The following is a 23,810-nucleotide window of genomic DNA, read 5'->3' on the forward strand; positions in this document are numbered from 1 at the left end:
TGACTGCTTGTTGAACAGAAATAGCACTGGGCCTCAGAAGTCAAATTAGAGTGGTCCCAGACTGCACTGTATGCAGTTTACTGGGTCACACCAAAAAAACTTCATTAGTGATATAACATGTCAAAATTAGTCACTTAAGAATGTAAACAGCTCTAGAAACAGGAATGAGCAGGCCTCCAGCCATCTGCTTTGTGTGTTTGTCCCGCTTTTTCACTGTAGACATGGATTTTTGTTCCCTCAGCCAGATGATTGTCGTCTTAGATTCAGCTGAGTGTCCCGAAGTAGCGGAGAGCTGGATATGTCAACAGATTGCTATGCCTTCCGGTGGGGGCTCAGAGCTATGGGCTCAGCAGGGAGGAGCAACATCAACAGCTGGTGCATCCCAGGACCTCTCTTCCATCTTCTGTTTTCATTTTTTTGCTACAGATGTGAGAAGCTCACGGTCTTGTCATTATTAGCAAAGGCACCCTGGTGCAATCCTACATTCCTTTTAGCTCAGCTCAGTGACTAATTTCTCTCTCTCTCTCTCCCTCGCACATTCCCACCCCTTTCCCCTGCAATTCTGACACTTTGACCATGATTTTGGAATTTGATGTATAGTTTCTTTTCTTAATAAGAAATTATGATAATTTCCTTTTGGAATTCTTGTTGTCACTCATTCTGCAGTAGCTGAATTGTACGAGCTTGATTTTCCATTCTATTAACCCAAATGTACGCTGGTATACCTGTATTAAAATATTAAAGTATTGATGTAAAACTGATGTAAAACAGTGGAGAAGAAGGACCTATATGTTTATTTCTAAAGGGTGAAAATGCACATTAAGAAGGTAAAATTGCAGCACAAATCTGGAAAGTATGAGGCAGCCACAAACCAACCAGCCAACCAGAAAACAAAGTAACAAACCCCAAAACACTTAATCAAAAGAAAATGTTAACAAATCTCTGAACAGCAGCACCACTTTCAATTGCCAGTTTGTATAAAAGAGCCAGTAGGGGATTAGACAATTGCTGCATGAAGAATAAACCAATGGCTTCCGATAATTTGGTGCTCAGTTGATAGCAAGCAATTTAATTAAACTGGTTGCTTTTGCATTTGTGAACCCTAGTGGAATATAAGAGTTTGGGAAGCAGAAGAAAGGGAGGAACTGAAGGATAAAAATAAACACAAATATATGAAGCTTTTCTCTCTGAGTTAAATGCATAGCATTTCAATATAACATTATTCCAATTGAAATAAGTATAAACAAAAAAGTATTGGATTTCTTAGAACAGTGGGTTTTAGGGAGAAATCAGTTTAGTTTTAGCAGAAAAATAAGCTCCCACATGCTCCTGTCGCTCTCCACAACCTAGTGTGGAGAACACAAGGGCAGATTAAATTTATTGTTGAAATATGAAATCTTGCATACATTGATGGAAATAATATGAACTATATACCTTACTGGCTTTTTAAACCTGGGTAAGCTGCCCCAGTGCAAATCAAGCCACACCAGTATAAGTTGTGTCTACAACAGGATTTTGCATTGGTGCAGCTGTATTGATGGATCCAATCCAGTATACAAAAGACCCTTTCGCATACTCCTAATAAAAGTGGACATGCAGTGAGACTGGAAGGCAGCACATTGATAAAGGGAAACTTTTTTTACACAGCACATAATTAACCTATGGAAATAACTGGCACAAGATATCACTGAATCCAAGAATTGATTCAGATTCAAAGAAGGAAATGGAAAATGGGATTATCCACAATTACATTAGAAATATAATGGAATTAAGTCTGAATGCTTCAGAACATATACCAGTCAATAACTGATGGACAAAAAATTTTCATGAAAACTTTTTTCTGTCAAAAATCAGCTTTGGATCGCCTAAAACAAGTCACAAATTTGGGTCAATTTCACCGAAATGTTTTGTGAAAGAAAGAAAGAAAGAAAGAAAGAAAGAAAGAAAGGTCAAAACAGTTCATTTAAGCATTTCTGAAAAAAAATCAACTTTTTATTTCATAAAGACATTTAATTTTGGAATGTGCCACAACTTTATTTAAAAGCCACTTAAAATATTTTTAAAACCTCAAAATCAAAATAAAACCTTTTGACTGACCCATAACAAAACTTTCAGTATTTTGGACCTGCCTCTGAACTGAACATTCAGTTATTCACACAGCCCTACATTTGAAATGCTGTCACAAGTAAAATCTACTCCATGCAAAGGACAAGCACAAAGCTTACACACCATTTAAGTCTCAGCTAAGGGCTAGATTCAGAAAGGTACTTAGGTGCCTAACTGCCACTTTAGGTACCTAAGTCCACTGTTAGGCACCACTTACATTCACACAACCCCACTCATTTGTTGCCTAACACTGCAGATGCTTAAAGTTCCTATGTTTCCACCAGTTAAGTCCCCTAAGTGCCTAAATGTTTGTTGTTGAGAATGTGCACAGCCTCCTCTGTCCTGGCACTACCCCACCAAGCCAATCAGCACCTAACTCACACCTAGGCCCCAGTGGGATTCACAAGCGAGGCATTCCCCTAACTCTCTCTCCTGTGGGGCATGCATATTCCCTCACAAAAGACATACAGAGTAGGAGGAGGTGATGGTGATGATGCCACCTCCTCCCTTTTACGCTTTTACTTAGCTCAGTGATTAGAGCACTCACCTAGGATGTGGAGTGCCCCACTCTTTTCCTGATGTGGATCAGGGACTTAAAAACAGGACACCAACCTCCCACACAACAAGTGCCCTAACCACTGGGCTATTGGGTTAAAAGAGGCAATCCCCCTCCACCCCATTTCCTACTTCTTGTTCTCTTACTTCTTGAGAAAGGGCTCACATGGTTTAGGAATCTAACTTCATGGGGCTGTGAATCCTGACTGGAAATAGATGCCTCCTTCCAACCAAACTCCCTTTAAGGATAAAGGTTTAGGCCACCCCACATCTCAACTTTTCCTACTGGCTGGCTAAGACAGCTCCCTGCTTAGCATTCTGGCTTCTGTGCCTTTTTTAGGCACCTAATTCTTCCCATGTATTGTATAAGGAACCTGAGCTCCTAACTCAGGGCTGCAGATTCCACTAGGCAACAGGGCACTTAAAAGTTGGGCCTTGCAACACCTAACTCCCTCTTGTAAATCTAGCCCTAAATGTCCAAAACAAGTAAGTGGCCTTTGTGCCAGCCTTCTGTACAGGGTGAGTTTCACCCAGAAAGAATACAGTTATTCATGACTATGAACAAATTGTTTGTCTCTTTTAAAGCAGTTGTGATTCTTGAGGCTAGTGATTTCTAGGCACACTCAATCTACAATGATACTGAGAGAGATTAAAAGGGTTTGCTCCTTACAAAGTAAGATATTTACATTCCCTTTCTGAATTCATATTACCAGAAAGAAGGCTACAGACATTTACAACGTTGTATCATATCACTCTTAAAGCATTTTCAAACACTGTTATAGTAAAGAAACCTGGGAGTATTTTCTTTGTGACTTTTTGTGACCATAAATTCCGCAATTAAACTGTTTCCTGGCTTCTACTGCCACTTTTCTGAGGGAACATATTAGTCTAACCAGATGTCCCAATTTTATAGGGATAGTTCCAATATTCAGGGCTTTTTCTTATATGGGTGCCTATTACCCCCCACCTCCTGTCCTGATTTTTCACACTTGCTATCTGGTCACCCTGGAACATTTAAGCAACACAGAATCTGACCATACAGGAATCCTTGGGCTATATTTTCTCCCAATTACTCCTTAATAAGCCAATGGAAAGAGAAGAAGGAATGAATATCTCATACCACTGAAAATGTAGGCAAAAATGAATTACCAAATTATATATGTAATTTATTAATATTAACACGATTTGTCTTAAAACTGCACATTCTATAAAGAAACACATAGAAATATCAATGGATCAGTATCTGAAAACAATCCTACTCAGCCCCATACAAATAAAATTTTAGCCTCTCCATCCACTCATGCTGCATTTCAACCTACCCCCACAGAGAAAGCCTGGGGAAAGAGCTGGACTTTACAGCATGTCCTGAATGAATGACTTGATTTTCATCCATCACCAGAAGAAGATAATTGAAAAACACAGGATGCTCAGTCTTCTTAACATATCTAGATATAAGCTAAGAATTCTGAGGATTTCACATTCCTTATTATTTAGTGTTCCTCATTATATTATTGGTGTAGCATAGAGTCAGAGAGTTTGAGGCCAGAAAGGACCATCAGATCATCTAGTATGACCTCTTGTATACCACAGTCTACCAAAACCACCCAGCACCCACACACTAAACCTAACAACTGAAATTAGACCAAAGAATCACAGCCCATACGAGATTAGGCTATTATTTGCCATTGGCCGAGAATAAAAGGGACTGAAGGAAATGATTTAGAGAGATATATCCAAATAATTCTGGAAAGTGACCTGCACCCACATGCTACAGAGGAAGGTAAATAACTTTGCGGAGGATTGGCATTAACCTTTGGAAAAATTCCTTTCTGACACTACATATGGCAATCAGTTAGACCCTGGAACAGATGAGCAAGAACCAGTCAATTACGTGCCTGAGACAGAGAATGCTTGATGCCACCTCAGAGCCCTAACCCTCCCCATCAAAAGTCCCATCTCCATCCCTGGCTATCCCTGATGCTTCAGAAAATGGAGAGCAGCTATAGGTCTGAAGCAGGATAAGGTTCCTATTGAGATACGCACTGTAAAACCAACACAATATTTTCAATAATCTTCATTGGAAAAGTTCACTTTGAGATGGTGCTACATCAATAGGTGATTTCTTGTGCAGAGACTTACAAATCACTTCTTTAAGAGCTGCTCCCCCTCCCAAAGAGCAGTAACTCAACAGTGAACTTCACCAGCTAAGAAAGACATCAGTCCAACATGAAGGTCAAAGCCAAGAGTTCCTCAGTCGCTCCAGAGCCTTAATAAGTGGTCCTGGCAAAAATTCAGGTAGCAATATAGTTCTAATAAACTGTTTTCTACTGATATCTAATAATATCAAATGTTTTGATACCCCAGAGGTAGACATTTCCATCAAAATTCATTGGTTTAATGAAGAAGAAGACTGAAAATTCCTCACAGCATGACATACTGAACTTTGTCACTAAGCAGAGACAAATCAGCCTCACCTGGATGTTTATTTCCCAAACATTTCTTTGGACAGGGACATCACAGATGTTTCAGTGAAGTGAAGAAATCTCTTTGCAACTCCTTTAGTGTCCCAGCACAAACATTTCAACAAATCTTTATACTGTAGTCAATCAGAATCAGAACCAGACTCCCAATGTTAGCACTCAAGCCATCTTCCCTGCCATTTCATTTATCAAAGGTCATCTATATCTATACCATTGTGACATCAAGCCAAGGAAAAGAGTACATATGGACAATTGTGTTAATAGCAGAGTGGTCTCTAAATTGATCAGTATTCTTCCTCAGAGAAATCTAGAATTAAAATGGATCAAATAGCCTCTAATGGCAGAAAAATAAAATTGGTCCTACTTTTCAATGGGAAAAGCATTCCCCAAACTCAAAATGGAAGCTACTACATCAGAAAGATATAACCACCCACCTTAAACTGCAGATGAAAAAAAAAACAAGGTCCACACTGAGGATAACTATGGGTCTGGTCCAACTCCCATAAAAAATCAGTTGAAAGACTCCCAGGGACTTCATTGGGAGTTGGATTAGGCCCTAGGTGTGTGGAACAAGAAGTAGCCCCATGGTTATCACAGAGAACATGAGATCTATATCACAACAGGCATCATTCCCACAGGCAGAAATTAAGCTGTTTCTTTTTGACTTGTGTTTTCTTTCCTATTCAAAAATTCCAGCTATGAAAAAAAAGCTCATTACTTTTTTTATACTCTTGGTAGTAATATTAAAGAGGTATGGTACTACAACTTCAGTCAGACCTTCCAAATTATATATACCCCAATGATGAAGGAAATAAGCTATGATAAAACAGCATACAGTTTAGAAAACAGCATTTCTTCTGTACAAGCACTGTAACAGTATTTGTAAAACTGAACAGTTTTGTATATATTTTGTCTACTTCATTCTTACATTTTATCTTTCTGAATGAAGCATTTTCTTAGTATTTATTTTGTATATGCACAAATAACAATCAGCCTGTGAATAAAGATGCAACAGCAGAAGTAGTGGAAAGATTTGTGCAATCTTTACAGGGAAAGATCATGCCGCAAATTTACTATGCTGAATCAGATTAAATGGCTGAAATCAAGTAGAAGTATGCTTCTGTCCAAAACAATCATGTCCTAGTGACAGCTCCATTATATTATAAAGCAAAAGTTGGAGTCTCATGCACTGTGATGCAAATCACAGAACTATTTAAGTAAGACTTCAGGGTAGTAAATTACAATCTTATTTAAACTGTGATCTTGTAAAACAGGAATGAGTTAGAGTGCTTCTGAGGCTTAGATTTTCTTTGTTCTTGAAAGTTTGGAGAATTGTTTCTTTTTCTTTTGAGTAGCATAATGCTCTTATCTTAACTGTAATGTGCCACTTGTCACAGTACAAAGTGTTAGGAGTTAGTGTTAGGAGTTAGTTTTAACCTTTTGAAGAAAGGGGCTGGATGCTTTCCATACACATGAATGATTTGCAAAAGTCCAAAACTGTGCAGTGGCCAGTGCAGCAAATGTATGGCCAGATTCTTGATAATGATCTAGACCCTTTGCACCACTCAAACAGTGTTTCAATTTGGGCTGTAAGTGGAAGGCAGTCGTGTGAAGTACATTTTGACTTGCACAGTCTAGGTAAAAGGAATAGCCTTAAGTCCATAGAATGAAAAAGGGCATGGTATAGATAAGTCCATGATTTTCTCCCTCCTTACTCAGGCAGAGACTTCTGAGGAGGCCAGAAGCAGAGAGTCTCTCTTCTGTTCTTTGGCCTGGAGTTTTCCTCAAATTCCTGCCAAGTTGATTACTGGATCTTGAGTCCCCTGTATCAACAGCAGAAACTGCAGAGAATCAGCTGACTGTTCCAGTGCCCTTGTAACTCCCCTAAGTGTTGCCTCTTCTCAGCCTTTTACTTTCTTTCCCCTCATGTCAAAGTCCTTGACTTTTGAGTGGTTCAAAAATTCTCAGAGGACCTTTCCCAGCTTCCCCGCTAGGAAAAGCCAGAGATCCATACAGAAGAGTGGACAGTTTCTGTCTTGGCATCAATGTTGCAAGTAAGACGGTATTTAGAAGAACACCTCCCTCCCTCCTCATATTCACCCTCACCCTCATCTTGCAATCACTGAAGAGAAAAATCTTCCCAGGGCTCTGCTTGGAGAAGTTATATTAGAAAAGTATTTCATGTTTTTTAATGTGATTTGACAGCTGGAAACGAGAAGAAGGAGCCATTTATCTGTCATTTCTACAAGGATTGATAGCAAATGCTTCATGGAGTACAGCTTGGAGACCTCTGTCTTATATGACTCATGCTTTTCTTTCCTTACCTCAATTTTTCTAATGATGATAAAATGTACTGAAATAATATCTCAATTAAATGATTTAAAAAATCCTTTTTTAACTTGTAGCTTGGAGTCTCATTTTTAAAAGAGGGCAGTGATGAGTTATAAATCAATGAACATCTATTTAAAAATATTAGCATTTTACTTTGTTTTGGGCTCATGACAACTCTTTTTCTCCCTAGTTATAAAATGAAGACCCTCCCCTTGCTAATGAGGTCAAAGGCAAGAAGAGGAGAGGAAATTAGCTTAGGCCTGGTCTACACTATGACTTTAGGTCGAATTTAGCAGCGTTACCTTGATTTAAGCTTGGACCCGTCCACACGACAAAGCCCTTTTTTTCGACTTAAAGGGCTCTTTAAATCAGTTCCTTTATTCCACCTCCGACGAGGGGATTAGTGCTGAAATCGGCTTTGCCGGGTTGAATTTGAGGTAGTGTGGATGCAATTTGATGGTATTGGCCTCCAGGAGCTATCCCAGAGTGCTCCATTGTGACCGCTCTGGACAGCACTCTCAACTCAGATGCACTGGCTAGGTAGACAGGAAAAGGCCCGTGAACTTTTGAATCTCATTTCCTCTTTGGCCAGGGTGGCAAGGTGCAGGTGAGTGCAGATCTCATCAGATCTCATCAGCAGAGGTGACCATGATGGAGTCCCAGGATTGCAAAAGAGCTCCAGCATGGACTGAATGGGAGGTATGGGATCTGCTCGCCATATGGGGAGACGAATCCATGCTAGCTGAACTCCGTTCCAGTAAATGAAATGCCAAAACATTAGAAAAAGTCTCAAAGGGCATGAAGGACAGAGGCCATAACAGGGACGCATGAAAATTAAGGAGCTCAGACAAGCCTACCACAAAACCAGAGAGGCAAACGGAAGGAAGAGCCACAGACATGCCGCTTCTACGCTGAGCTGCATGCCATGCTAGGGGGTGCAGCCACCACTACCCCAACCCTGTGCTTTGACTCCGTCAATGGAGAATCACGCAACAAGGAAGTGGGTTTTGAGGACGATAAAGATGATGATGAAGAGATTGAAGATAGCTCAGAGCAAGGAAGTGGAGAAACCAGTTTACTCAACAGCCAAGATATGTTTCTTACCCTGAACCTGGAGCCAGTGGCCCCCAAACTGACCCAAGGCATGTTCACGGACCCTGTAGGCGGAGAAGGGCCCTCTGGTGAGTGTACCTTTGTAAATATTACACATGGTTTAAAGGCAAGCATGTTTAATGATTAATCTGCCCTGGCATTCGCGGCCAGTACAGCTACTGCAAAAGTCTGTTAACACATGGAGACGGAGCAGAAATCCCGGTGTTTGCTGGCATTCAGATAACATCCATTCCTTATCTCTCTCTGTGTTATCCTCAGGAGAGTGTTATCATTCAAGGTCACCTGGTTGAAATAGGGTGCTTTTATTAAGGGGACTTTCAGAGGTGCCCGTTCCTGCTGGGCTGTTTGCCTGTGGCTGAACAGAAATGTTCCCCGCTGTTAGCCACGTGGTGGGAGGTGGGGTGAAGTGATCATCCCAGAGAATAGCGTGGTGGTGGGGGGTGTTATTTGGGTTTGTGCTGCATGCTAACCTGCAAACCGCAGCCCCTCCTTTTAAATTGCAAACCCATTTTAAATGGCCAACCCAACGGCCTCTTAGTATGGGAAATGAGGGTGCTGCTGTTTGAAACCATTCCCACATGTTATGAAAGTTAAAGAAGCCAAAAGACTGTGGCTTACCCTGGCTGCCTGCAAGCCAAATTCTGTTGCCTGGCACTGCATGAGTGATCTCTCACACCACACCGGCAGGCCCTCAATATAAGAGGCAAAATGTTACCTTGTAACGAAAGCACATGTGCTGTGTAATGTGAACAGCAAGGTTTAACAGGAAAGAGTGATCCTATTGTTCTCTAAAATGTGTCTTTTTCACCATCAATCTCCTTTTTCCCCCAGCAGCTGCAAATGTTTCTCCTTCGCAGAGGCTAGCGAAGATTAGAAGGTAAAAAAAACACACTCGGGATGAGATGTTCTAAGATCTACTGTTGTCCCCCCAGACTAACAGAGCACACCAGAATGTGTGGAGGCAGACGATGTCAGAGTGCAGGAAAGCACAATAGGAACGTGAGGAGAGCTGGCGGGCTGAAGAGGATAGGTGGCATCAGCTTGCTGACAGAAGGAAGAGTCGATGCTCCGACTGCTGGAGCATCAAACTGATATGCTCCAGCATATGGCTGAGCTGCAGGAAAGGCAGCAGGAGCACAGACCACCGCTACAGCCCCTCCTCCCCAAGTTCCATAGCCTCTTCACCCAGATGCCCAAGAACGCGGTGGGGGGGGGCCCTCTGGCCACCCAGCCACTCCACCCCAGAGGATTGCCCAAGCAAAGAAGGCTGGCCTTCAATAAGTTTTAAAGTTTTTAAGTTTAAGTTTTAAAGTGCGGTGTGGCCTTGTCCTTCCCTCCTCCCGCACCCCACCTTGCGCTTCCCTCCGCCCCCACCCCTCCTGGGCTACCTTGGCAGTTATTCCCCATTTGTGTGATGAATTAATAAAGAGTGCATGAATGTGAAGCAACAATGACTTCATTGCCTCTGCAAGCAGTGATCAAAGGGGGGAGGAGAGGGTGTTTAGCTTACAGGGAAGAAGAGTGAACCATGGCGGGGGGTGTTCATCACAGAGAAAAAATAGAACTTTCACACCGTAGCCTGGCCAGTCATGAAACTGGTTTTCAAAGCTTCTCTGATGCACAGCACGTCCTGCTGTGCTCTTCTAACCACCCTGGTGTCTGGCTGTGCGTCATCAGTGGCCAGGTGATTTGCCTCAACCTCCCAACCCGCCATAAACATCTCCCCCTTACTCTCACAGAGATTGTGGAGCGCACAGTAAGCAGTAATAACAATGGGAATATTGGTTTCGTTGAGGTCTATCTGAGTCAGTAAACTCCGCCAGCGCGCTTTTAAATGTCCAAATGCACATTCTACCACCATTCTGCACTTGCTCAACCTATAGTTGAACAGCTCCTGACTACTGTCCAGGCTGCCTGTGTATCGCTTCATAAGCCATGGCATTAACGGGTAGGCTGGGTCCCTAAGGATAACTATAGGTGTTTCAACATCCCCAATGGTTATTTTCTGGTCTGGGAAGAAAGTCCCTTCCTGCAGCTTTTGAAACAGACCAGAGTTCCTGAAGATGTGGGCATCATGTACCTTTCCCAGCCATCCCATGTTGATGTTGGTGAAACATCCTTTGTGATCCACCAGTGCTTGCAGCACCATTGAAAAGTACTTTTGGTTTATATACTCACTGGCTTGGTGTTCTGGTGCCAAGATAGGGATATGGGTTCCATCTATTGCTCCACCGCAGTTAGGGAATACCATTGCAGCAAAGCCATCGACTATGACCTGCACATTTCCCAGAGTCACTACCCTTGATATCAGCAGATCTTTTATTGCGTGGGCTACTTGGATCACAGCAGCCCCCACAGTAGATTTGCCCACTCCAAATTGATGCCTGACTGACCGGTGGCTTTCTGGCGTTGAAAGCTTCCACCGGGCTATTGCCACTCACTTCTCAACTGTGAGGGCTGCTCTCATCTTGCTATTCTGGCACTTCAGGGCAGGGGAAAGCAAATCACAAAGTTCCATGAAAGTGCCCTTATGCCTGCAAAAATTTTGCAACCACTGGGAATCATCTCAGACCTGCAACACTATGCGGTGCCACCAGTCTGTGCTTGTTTCCCAGGCCCAGAATCGGCGTTCCACGCCATGAACCTGCCCAATTAACACCATGATGTGCACATTGCTGGGGCCCGTACTTTGCGAGAAGTCTATGTCCATGTCTATGTCCTCATCAGTCTCGTTAGCGGGCTGCCGGTGCCTCCTTGCCTGGTTTTGCTTTGGCAGGTTCTGGTTCTGCATATACTCCAGGATACTGCGTGTGGTGTTTACAGTGCTCATAATTGCCGCAGTGATCTCAGCAGGCTCCATGATCCCCGTGCTATGGCGTCTGGGCTGAAAAAAGGCTCGAAACAATTGTCTGCTCTGATGGAGGGAGGGGCGACTGACAACATGGATTACAGGGAATTACAGTCCACAAAGGGGGTGGCTTTGCATCAAGGAGAAACAGGGCTGGTGCAAGGATGTTTGCGCCCTAGGCGAAACTTCCATCTTGCGCCCTCCTCCCTCCTTGAGCCCTGCGGCAGCTCCCCCCCCTCCACCCTGAGGCACCCCCTCCGTGGCAACTCCCCACCCTCCCTCCACCCTGAGGCACCCTCCCCTGCGGCAGCTCCCCACCCCCCAGGGAGCCGTGTGGCAGCTCCCACCCCTGGGGAGCCGTGCGGCAGCTCCCCGCCACAGCTCACCTCTGCTCCACCCCCTCCCCGAGCCCTGCGGCAGCTCCCTCTCCTCCGCCCTGAGGCACTTTCCCTGCAGCAGCTCCTCACCCTCCTTCCACCCTGAGCCCCCCCCCCCCCCGTGGCAGCTCTCCTCCCCAGCCCGGGGAGCCATGCGGCAGCTTCTCACCCCACCTCACCCCTGCTCTGCCTTCTCCCCAGGCACGCTGTCGCTGCTTCACTTCTCCCGCCTCCCAGGCTTGCGGCGCCAATCAGGGGAGTTCCCCTGCATGCTGCCCCCCCCTTACCTACTGCAGGTGACCCTCCCTGCACCCCCTTGCCCTAGGTCCCTCCACCTAAATGCCGGCAGCAACTGGGGTGGCTGAAGAGCTGGCTGCCATGGTCGCTGCCGAAGAAAATGCCGCCCCCCAAATCCTAGTTCCCAAGTGACCGCCTAGGTTGCCTAATAGGTTGCACTGGCCATGAGAAGAAACACAAACAACTGTCATACACAGAATGGCCCGCTCAAGGATCGAACTCAAAACCCTGGGTTTAGCAGGCCGTTGATTTCACGGAGGGCGGGAGGAAGCAAATGAATACAAAACAAATCAGGTCTGTTTCTTGTTTTGATCCACTCCATCTATCTTTTACATCTTTAGGGTGGCAGGAATATGACGAAGATGGCTACCAGTCATAGCACACCGTCTGCTGCCAAAAAGTAAAGAACCCGCACAGTAAAGAGCTGTTGCTGTGTAGCAATGCTGTCCCACGTCTGCCATTTGCCCAGGCACCCCTCCCCGAGGTTAAAAGAGCACCCAGGAATATGACGACGATGGCTACCAGTCATAACACACTATCTGCTGCCAAAAGGTAATGAGCTGCTGCTGTGTAGCAATGCAGTCCCACGTTTGCCAGCACCTAGGAGAGTTATGGTGATGGTCAGCTGTGCGGGTTCCATGCTTGCCATGGTATGGCGTCTGCACAGGTAACCCAGGAAAAAAGGCACAAAACCATTGTCTGCTGTTGCTTTCATGGAGGGAGGGAGGGAGAGGGGGGCCTGACGACATTTACCCAGAAACATCCATGACACTGGTTTTGTCCCATCAGGCACTGGGATCTGAACCCAGAATCCCAATGGGCAGCGGAGACTGCGGGAACTGTGGGATACCTACTCACAGCTACCCACAGTGCAATGCTCTGGAAGTCAACGCTAGCCTCAGTACTTTGGACGCAGTCCACCAACTTAATGCACTTAGAGCATTTTTTGTGGGGACACAATCGACTGTAAAAAAACTATTTCTGAAAAACCGACTTCTATAAATTCGACCTAATTTTGTAGTGTAGACACACCCTTAGTCTCATTATCCTTACTCTCCCAAACACCTCACAAACTAAGGAACACAATGCCCATGCCTTCAAACAGGAAAGAAAGAGAGTCAGAAAGGGCTGCAAGGGCTTATAAGATTTCCCTCCCAAATGTAGCACAAAGGATTGGCAGAAAGAGATACAGGAACAGGCACAGAATACAGCAGGCCTATCCTCCACATTCTTGTCAACCCCCAGATCCATCTTTGAATTTCTTGTGTAGGATAAATGTGTCTTCCTGTATTTCCTTGTGGGTTTATATATCAAGGCTCATAGTCAGAGATGTTAATCTCAGGCTAATACAACACCCTTTTCACTAGGCATGAGGAAGGCTATGCAGAGATGTCAATTTCTGGTCACCTATCTCTTCCTCTCAGATTCCCTCCTTCCAGATTAGTTTAGGTGCTACTTTGCAGCAACTGCTACAAATAGGAAGGAAGTGGGAAAAACATTGGATAGTGATCCAATGAGGTAAAATTTAAATTGATGTTTTTACTTAAATACATTCCCAATTGCACTCCAACTCATACTGACATACCTTTTTTATAAAACTTATGGATAGGAAAAAGAAGACTACTTGCCAGACTTTTCAGTACTATGAAGCATCTAACACAAAAAAAGTAAGAACATTTATAGTGAATGTTAAATGGCTCATTTAACACTTTGCTTCTTAAATCAGAATACTTTTCTCTTTTTAATCTTCTCCAGATCTTGTTCCCGAGTTTGAAATGCATTCTTCACAATTTGTACAATAAGGCTATGTTTACATATTTGAAAGACATTAAACTTACATCATTTGCATCATACAGTATTCACTATTCAAGAAACCAGGCAGGTTTCAAATTTGTATGAGCAGCATATGGGTGTACATTTTCCCCAAGGTGTTTATTTTTTTCCCATTCACATATCCATTCTCTACACAATCCTTAGTTAGAATTACCACTTCACCTCACCGAAAAAAAAAAATTAACTGACCACATTTGTAAAACATTTTAAATACGTTCAAAATGCAAGAATGCTGTGTTTTTAAAACAAAGCAATATCACTGTAGAAAAACTCAGCCCTGTAATCAATATACATACTTTCCAGTATGTTATTACAGACCTTTATTTGTCTTCAGGTTTTACCTGAGAGCATTGTTAGTTGTGTGGCACAAAGGTCATTTTATGGAAAGTACACATATCAGATGTGACAAAGGTAACATGATACCAGAGTATCTGTGTTCTAAGAAAAAAACAGCATAAGTTACACTTAGTCAAAATAAATATGATAAAACCATGTTATCATTTACAAATGCCAGTTTTACGAATATAATGAACAAAAAGAGATGATTATATCCAGGTGCTGCTCCACATATTTTCAGTTTTGCCAAAGTTGACATTCAGCATTTTCAAATATAGAAGGGAAATTCTCTCTGCTTTCTCAGCTCCATAGGAAGAACATGAACTTCCCAGGAAGAGCTGTTTGTTCTCATGGGTTTTGTTTAACCAACACAAAGGACTAAGTATTTCTTACCATGCTAGCCACTTTAAACATTTCATCATTTGGAAGGTAAGCAGCTTTTCTAGAAACGCGGGTCTGGTATCTCACAGCCAAGTGTGGACAGTTGAATATCAGTAACTCAAGAACTCTTTATTCAGGCCAGATGCTTGCTGCATCTCTAAAGGTTCTTTGATTAATTGAGGTGAACCACCCTGTATAACAGGGTCAGCACACACAAGCTTTCATTATTTTCTTCATTTACATCAATTAGAATTATGGAGAGCCTGGGGCTACTCCTGACTTCTAAAAACATGATCTACTCCGAGGTGATGTTTAAATAGAACACTGAAAAGACTACATCATATTTCATTAACAAATAAAACTTGTATTTCTTCCATCAACAATTGCAAGATTTATATTTGTTGTATTGCTAAAGTAAGTCATTAATATATATCACCCAAGCTGGTCAGACTCTAAAAAATTGGAGCTTGGTGTGTACCACAGCCGTCGATCTAAAGGAAGTGAATTTTGCATAGACTGCAGTTACAAACAAAAAACAAAAAAAGAGAGACAGCGTAAACTCTAGCAGAGTTTGTGAATTCCAGCATTATTATTATTAATTATTATTATTGCATACTTTAAATGGAGTGCAAACACTATTTTGTGATATGGGTCAATTGAATAATGTCTTTGCCAGAAAAAAAATGAAAGAAAGATAAGAACTTGCATCATGAGGTCTACATGAACACACGGAGCATATAACATGGAGATGTCATGTTACACCGATTTTCAAAATTAGAGGTATACCACAGAAAATGAATTGAAAACCAACAACATAATATGATTTTCTATGATCCAGTTTCTAACACCAAATATCTCCTTGTGGATGCTATGTACAATGCCACAGAAAAATCAATGCTACATTTTTGGCAAATGTTAATCAAATAATTATGTATGCATAATTTTTAATATTCATCCATCTATAGATAATTTAATAATATAAAAATTGACCTTTGGGCTTTGTTATGAAAGTTTCATACAGCTTTAAAGAAACCATATTCAATGTTACAAATAAGTGTAAATATACAATAATAGAACTGTACCATATCTGAGCTGTATGTACTTATTCACCTATTTGTTGCCTAGTGCTAACCAGTATGAAGTTTACCTGTTTGTTTAAGTACAGATAACAGACAGCTAGAGGGAAATACAATTACTTATATGTGTTAGATATCAGAGTTGTGACTGCTTATGAGGGTTGGGAGGGGGGAATTGAAATTTCTGCCTACTGATCAACTGGTATATGAAATTATTATGGGATATATGCTCCATCAGATATTCTGTGTTAACCCTGATTTCACAAAGTTGGAAAGGATTTATTTTCAAACAGAACTTTGTCCTGAATTGATAATATAATGACTCTTGTAATTTTGGTCTTTCTCTGTATCTGATCAGATATGTTAGATGTTGACAGTAACTTTGAACATATGTTTCTTCTGTAGATTTTGACAGAGTGCTGTTATTTCCTGTATAATAACAGTTTCAATTTCCTGTTCACCATTTTAGTTTCTTGTACAGTGATCACAAAATAAAATCTTCAGGGCAGACTGAGTATAGCTTGATCTGTAAAGATGGTTGATCAATGAAGTGATTGCATCCATTCTTTGCACCTAAAACACAATGTTGAAAGGATTACACATCCCTCTTCCCTTCATAAAGCTGGTTTAATCACTGACTAAAATACAGAAATCCTATCAAAATATTTCAGAGGTTTTGACATGTTACCAGAAAAATGTAAACTGGAATGGAACTGTTGTTAAACAAAAATACAGGAGTTTGCCCACTGGTAGCATAGAGTTTTTAGGCATGGAATATACCTACAAAGGTACAGATTTTTTTGTGTATATGCTGCTTTAACAAAAACAAGAAAGAAAGAAAGAAAGAAAGAAAGAAAGAAAGAAAGAAAGAAAGAAAGAAAGAAAATCTACTAATAACTGTATCACAGCATAGAGATAGAATGGGTCAGGTCTTCACCTGGTACAAATTGGAGTAGCTCCATTGACATTGTTGGAGCTATGGTGATTTAGACCAACCGAGAATCTGGAGGATTTGACCTGTATAGTCTCAAGGAAGCTTCTAAGGCTATATTGCCAATTGGATTAACTTTAAGACATTGTTACTAATTCCCCTAGTTACAGGTCAGATAGCTTTTGTTATTATTTTTACTTTTCTATGTCTCTAACCAAATTTGTTTGGATTCTTTCATCCCTTCTCTAAATAAACTCAACAAATAAAAACAGCTGGTATCATGCCCACTGCTGTCCATTAATCTATTCCAGTGGTTTCTACCCACTGATATTTGTACAGGCAGTCCTCAGATTTACAACACAATTGGTTCCTGAAAATTGTGTTCTAAGTTGAAACATTGTAACTTGGAACTGCAATACACTCCATTGTAGGACCAAGCATAGTAAAGTCAAAACCAATGGTCGTAAATTGAATCAGGGTGTCAATTCAGAAATATCATAAGTGCCTTTCATCTTAAGTCAAACGTCGTAAAGTCGAGGACTGCCTGTATTAGTATTTCAGGCTCTGTGATCCTTACTCTGAGCTCCATACCCATATCTCAGTGTGAGCCTCTGGAAAGTGCTGTGGGCAACCACCACTACATGCCCTTCATTTCACTGTGTACACTCTACCCTGCAATGGGATTTGGGCTACTTCAGACCGCAGTTCATGAGACTGTGCTAAATCTCTTATGTTTTTTTTTCTTTATAGTTTTATCATAAGCATCCAGATACTATTGTATTAGGAGCATTACAGATGTCAGAGACACATAGGTAGAGGAATAGATAGAAAAATAGATTAGCTTTAGAATACTAATTATGTACAACTTAGGAAAATATGAAGAATGGAAGAAAAAGAATTGGTATAACAACCTTCATAGACCCTGTACTTCACTCACTGAAGTGAATTACAGTTTTTCCAGTGATTGCAGCTGGAGGTCCCAGACCAACAAAATACTTGAGAACGAGCTTATGTGCATATTTAATCTCATTGAATTCAAGTAGGCCTACCCATATTTTTAAAGTTAATCATGTGCTTCAATATTTTGCTGGATTGTGGTAAATACACTGCATTCTAGATTTTAACAAATAACTACTAATGAATAATTTATTTGACAAATACAGTCTCTTTTTCTTTTTTGCAAAATGTCTGCGAACTGGTCAAGAGTTCTTTGAATTTATTCATTATTTGAACCAATTTGATGCATTTTGCTGTGATTTTTTTAACTCAGTCAATTGAACACTAACAGTTTACTCTGTGAGCATTTGATAATTGATATTTAATAAACAGATAAATTCCACAGTATTGATTCTGTTACCTGACTGGATGAGTGCATAAATGCTTCTAGCGTGCATATACTTGTTACAAATTTAAAAATGTATTTCTGTGGTTGCCTGCACAAGGAATCATAAAAGGGCATGCACATAACCAAAATGACTTCACATAAACATTATATATTTACTGAAAAATGTACCTACCATATTCTAGGTATTTCCTGCTATTAATATTAGTTGTGTTGCACTTGCACGTTCTTATGAGACTACTTGTCAAAGCTGACATAAAAAATAACCCTATAGTCTAAACATTTTAATTTATCATGTACAATATATTAATCTATAAAGCTCCATAAACAATGTGAGGTTCCTCCTTTTTAGGACCATTTTTGTTTTTGTGTTTTGCTAAAGGTTAGCTTGCTGGTATTATTACACTAGAAGAAACACAAGATGACAATGTTATTATACAAGGTCTATGAGATTACCAGATAAACTGCTGTCAATGGTGAAAGGAAACCTTCATATGTTTGGATGCAGTGTGCAATCTTATGAGCACAAAGGCTAAGCTCGTCAGTGGTCAAACATCACTGATATCCAGGGTGCTATCAGAAAGACAAATTTGGTCCTAAATATATTATGAATACAATGGTAATCAGTAAAAGAAATAAATCAGTTACCTACATTACAGATTTGTCTGCCCTTCTTTTCTTCACTACCTGTTTTAAAGCAGAAAAGAAAATATGAGGTAATATAAACTTGATCTCTTCCAGCTTGAACGTTTGGATTCCTGAACAGTTCTGTGCCTTGTGACAATCATTTCTTAATATCTCCCTGTCATCTTCTGCTGTAACTCCATTAGCTAAACATTCCCTGGTTTAATTAGTCTTAATCCCTTTTTCCACTTGTGGCTTGGCTTTTCATTCTCTTCACTACCCTATTGTTCTGCTTTGAGACTCTTAGTATACCCGCTTTGAAGGACATGTAAAGTTACAGTTTAATGATTATAATCTAGCCTTCCTAACCATATGAGATGTTGTCTTTTGAAAAGGCATGTTATACCTACAATTGAAAGCAGAGGGACCCATTTCCTTCAGGTTGATAATCAAACTTCAATTGAAAGTTTTCAAAAATAAGAAAATGACAACTTCTAGTAGGCTTCAAATTCTTTCAGAAGAGCTGAATGCCTGAAAAAAGAAAAAAGTTATCTACCTTTAATCTTTATTGTTAATATTACATTTTTGTGGCATCACTCATGTTCTCTTTAGATGCTTTTGTATGTCTCAGTGAGTCTTTAGATGACATTCTGGTAAAGGAGTGATTTATAATACACACACCCCACACACTGTAGACCACATGCCCGAGAGCAGCATTTGGCCATCCATGTCCCTCTACAGCTAGTGTGGATGAGTAGCAAATTATTACCCTGTGGGTAAAGCAATGCATGAATGAACTGTGTCTCTCCAGCACATCAGTGCATCATCCCATACTATGGGCAGAGTGGAAGAGCACAATGTAGCTCACTTTGTATGCAGCTTGATATACTTTGGATTATAAAGCCTACTGTTAACAACGTTACTTACAAATGTTAATAGCTATGTTATATATTTAATCCGTGATAGCAATATTGAATTAATCCTTATAAACAGCTGTTGAGGATGACCAGTCCTGTTATGTTTGCAGTGATGTAGCCATGCATCAATTACCCAACAACAAATATGTGGGTGAATCAATCAATGGATGAACTCACACAGAAAAATGATAAAAGACACAAAAACACCACATCACATGGGGCGATCACTCCATATTTGACTTCTCAGTACTTATCCTCAAAGAAAACCTGCACAATGCCTTCAAAAGGTGAGCCTAGGAATTTAAACGTATAACTCTACCAGACATTAAAAACCATGGGCTCAACAGAGACACTGGTTTTACGTCTTATTACTACAATATGTAAAACTCCCCTCTGTTAATCATTAATTGTCCACTTCATTTTAAGTGATCACCCACAATATGTGTTAACCCCTTATCCTTAACAATCTATCCTAACTTGTATTTAGGTCAGACACTGTGTTTTCCTTCCCCATGCCTGAAATAGAGTGCTGTGAAGCTGCATCCACCAGCAGAAGTTGATTGAATAAAAAATATAACCTCGCCAATTCTTTGATGTCTTGTTTCTAAGGCATTAAAAATGTGCACATAGAATTCACTTTGAATTATAATGGTTAGGGACTATTGTGAAAGTTGGATGAGCTATATAAATAATTGTTGACTTGGATATGTCACTACATAATAGTGTCAACAATGCAAAAGATCAATAATATTAGATTTGTGTAACTCAGCACATTTCTTGTTATACAGTATCATTTTTGGCTCTAAATATTCAAAATGCTACTTTTCATTTCATAATCAATTTCAAGAGTACTCATGCTCTCCTAGGAATCTAAAATATTTGTAAGGCTCAGATTTAGTTCATCTCTCTCAGACTTGAAAAAGTTTGGGAAATTTTGATTTTTAAAATTATTTACCTGCACAAACTTTAAACCCTTTACAGATTTCCATGAGCTAGCAAGCTGGTTGTATATCATTGTGACTGATTATTGGACTGATCACTTCAGCTAACTGTGGGCTATCACTGACAAGAGAGGAACTCAATAAACCATGAATTAGTTTAGAGCTCTATTCAGCTCAATTTGTTGCTATAAGTTACCTTTTGTGAGTTACAATATCCACTTCCCAGTTGAAAAGCTCTTACTAAATCACAGCAGAAGCCAATTTCAGTCATGACCCATGTAGGGCTGCCCTTTTCTTTGTGGTATTCAGCTGTCATTCAAGTCAATCCTTTTCATTAAATACACTGTACCCCATTCTATGCAGGCTAGTTCAAGACAACACATTGCAACTACATATTGCTGTTTTATAAAATAAATATGCACTTTAATCCTCAGCACATGTATTCTTACTGGTAAACACAAGGGTGCTTGTCCTCAAAGTCATCTTCCCTTCATAAGATGAAATACATTAAATGTACAGTGCCCCTGTGTGTATTAGAAAACAATAAATACCAAGAATATTCATTCATCTGGGGATATGTGTGGAGGATTCTCTTCAAAATTCTGAGACTTAATATACAGCTTTCTAATATTTTACTTAAAAAGCCTGAAAATATGTTAATAACATATCGTCTCTTCTTTTTTGTGAGAGAAAGAATATCTGTTACTAGACTTATATTTTTATATTTTAGAATTATATTTTTCTAAAACTAAATAACTGAAATAATATAACAGAGGGAAATTTCATTTCTGATGACAATTCTGCATAACTTATGGAATTTTTCTCTAACCATTACCAATGGGATGGGATGCATTTCAGCATATCAAGCAAATTTGTGATCATATATTGGTTCATTTTCCTATTCTTGAAAAGTAATATGAAACTTTATCATGGCCTCTTGTTAGAACCAGTGAGTCACAATTCTTGTCTCCAATTCTTGTAATTCATTCAGTGGAAAAGGTTCATAGGATAAAATTACTAATACCATACAAACTGAAAATCCAGGGCTCCATTCAGCCAAGATTTACTCAGGTGGTTAACTTTTCACACTGTGAATGGTCTTATCTAAGGCCATGTTTACACTTACCAGGGATCGAGATGCTGCTGTGATCGATGCAGCGAGGGTCGATTTAGCAGGTCTAGTGAAGACCCACTAAATCAACTACAGAGCACTCTCTGGTCAACTCCGGTACTCCACCAGAAAGAGAAGAGTAAGCTAAATTGATGGGATAGCGTCTCCCATTGACGCAGAGCGGTGTAGACACCGTAGTAAGTCAACCTAAGCTACATCGACTCTAGCTAGGTAAAAAAACCTCAATTCCCTTATCAAATAGCAGGATCAAGTGATTTAAATGTATATGTGTCTCTTCTATTAAATGCTTGGTGTATCATATGTTTTTAATAGTACAAAAATATCACTATGTAGTAGATTTTAAGAAGTGTGCATCCTTACACTCTGATACATGTGCATAGATATTGATTTGTGCATGTATAAATGAATCTGTATGTGTAAGTCAGATTTTTCACATACATAAGAGTTTGTATCCACATAAATCAGTTGCAAACAAAAGAGCACACAGTTAAACAGACTTCTGAAGATCTGGATCTCTGAGGGTAGTATGTTGAACTGTATATTTGGATAGTAAAATTAATTCTTTTTTTTCTCAGAAACCTATGCAGACCCTCCTGCCCCAGCATAGCTGAATAGTATATACCACAAAAGATGCAAACATGCACATATGCCCATTAACATGGTGAGGTTATACCCTTCTAGACCTCACTTATATAATTTTGAATGATGTTGCAACTAGGAAGATGAAATGTTTGCAGACTTACCTATGGTACTAGAGGTAAATAAAGGAGTACAGAATGTCGTGACATGCTTGTTATTAACAAATCTATGAATAGGTCATTCAAGATTTCCCTACACTATCTTCCCCCTACACTGCCTGATTTCCCACTTTTGGTAATTAGTTCAGTTTCACACGTGGTAATTAATAATTAGAACTGTTGATTAATCAGTTAACTCACACGATTAACTCAAAAAAATTAAGTGTGATTAAAAAAATAATTCTCAATTAATCGCAGTTTTAATCACAGTGGTACTAGAATGCCAATTGTAATTTATTAAGGATTTTGGATGTTTTTCTTCATTTTCATATTAATTGCATTCTGTATTGAAATTGAAATTAAAGTGTATATTTTTTATTACAAATATTTGCACTGTAAAAATGATAAACACAATAAATAGTATTTTTCAATTTACCTTATACAAGTACTGTAGTGCAATCTTTTTGTCGTGAAAGTGCAATTTACAAAAGTAGATTTTTTTTTTGGTTACATAACTTCACTCAAAAACTAAACAATGTAAAACTTCGGAGCCTACAAGTCCACTCAGTCCTACTTCTTGTTCAGCCAATCTCTAAGACAAAGAAGTTTGTTTACATATACAGGAGATAATGCTGCCTTCTTCTTATTTACAATGTTATCAGAAAGTGAGAACAGGCATTTGCATGGCACTTTTGTAGATGCCATTGTAAGGCATTTACGTGCCAGATATGCTAAACATTTGTATGCTTCTTCATGCTTCGGGCACCATTCCACAGGACATGCTTCCCCGTTGATGATGCTTGTTAAAAAAATAATGTTAATTAAATTTGTGACTGAACTCCTTGGGGGGAGAATTGTATGCCCCCTGCTCTGTTTTACCTGCATTCTGCCATATATTTCATGTTATAGCAGTCTTGGATGATAATTGAGCACACATTGTTCATTTTAAGAACACTTTCATTCTAGATTTGACAAAACACAAAGAAGTTACCAGATTTCTAAAGATAACTACAGCATTCGACCCAAGATTTAAGAATCTGAAATACCTTCCAAAATCTGAGAGGGATGAGGTGTGGAGCATGCTTTAAGGAGTCTTAAAAGAGCAACACTCTGATGTGGAAACTACAGAACCCAAACCACCAAAAAATAAAATCAACCTTCTGCTTGTGGCATCTGACTGAGATGATGAAAATGAACATGCGTTGATCCGCACTGCTTTGGATTATTATCCAGCAGAACCGTCATCAGCATGGACGCATTGTTGTGTATTTGGTTGTCATGGTTTTTGTTGCTATGGCAACTGAGTTAGATTATTATTTGTTAGCTCAGCCAGCTTCAGCCGGCTGAGTGAGCTCTCTGTGTCTGTAAATAAAATGGTGGTTTTGTTAGCTGTCAGCTCTCTGGCCTCAAGTGATTTCTTCCTAAACCGACTACCCCAAGGATATAACAAGTG

The 23,810-nt window shown here is 40.0% G+C and overlaps 1 long non-coding RNA gene across 1 annotated transcript; it reads right to left on the reverse strand.

Moving 5' to 3' along the window:
- Positions 1-15,657: 15,657 nt before the first annotated feature.
- On the reverse strand, positions 15,658-23,463 carry LOC123362693. The gene is made up of 4 exons (XR_006576523.1): positions 23,404-23,463; positions 19,041-19,161; positions 18,659-18,693; positions 15,658-16,306 (listed from the first exon to the last, which is right to left on the reverse strand). It is a non-coding gene; the product is annotated as an uncharacterized LOC123362693 (long non-coding RNA).
- Between the last annotated feature and the right edge of the window lie 347 nt (positions 23,464-23,810).

This window comes from Mauremys mutica, chromosome 2 (assembly GCF_020497125.1).
Source record: "Mauremys mutica isolate MM-2020 ecotype Southern chromosome 2, ASM2049712v1, whole genome shotgun sequence".
Classification (NCBI taxonomy): Eukaryota; Metazoa; Chordata; order Testudines; family Geoemydidae; genus Mauremys; species Mauremys mutica.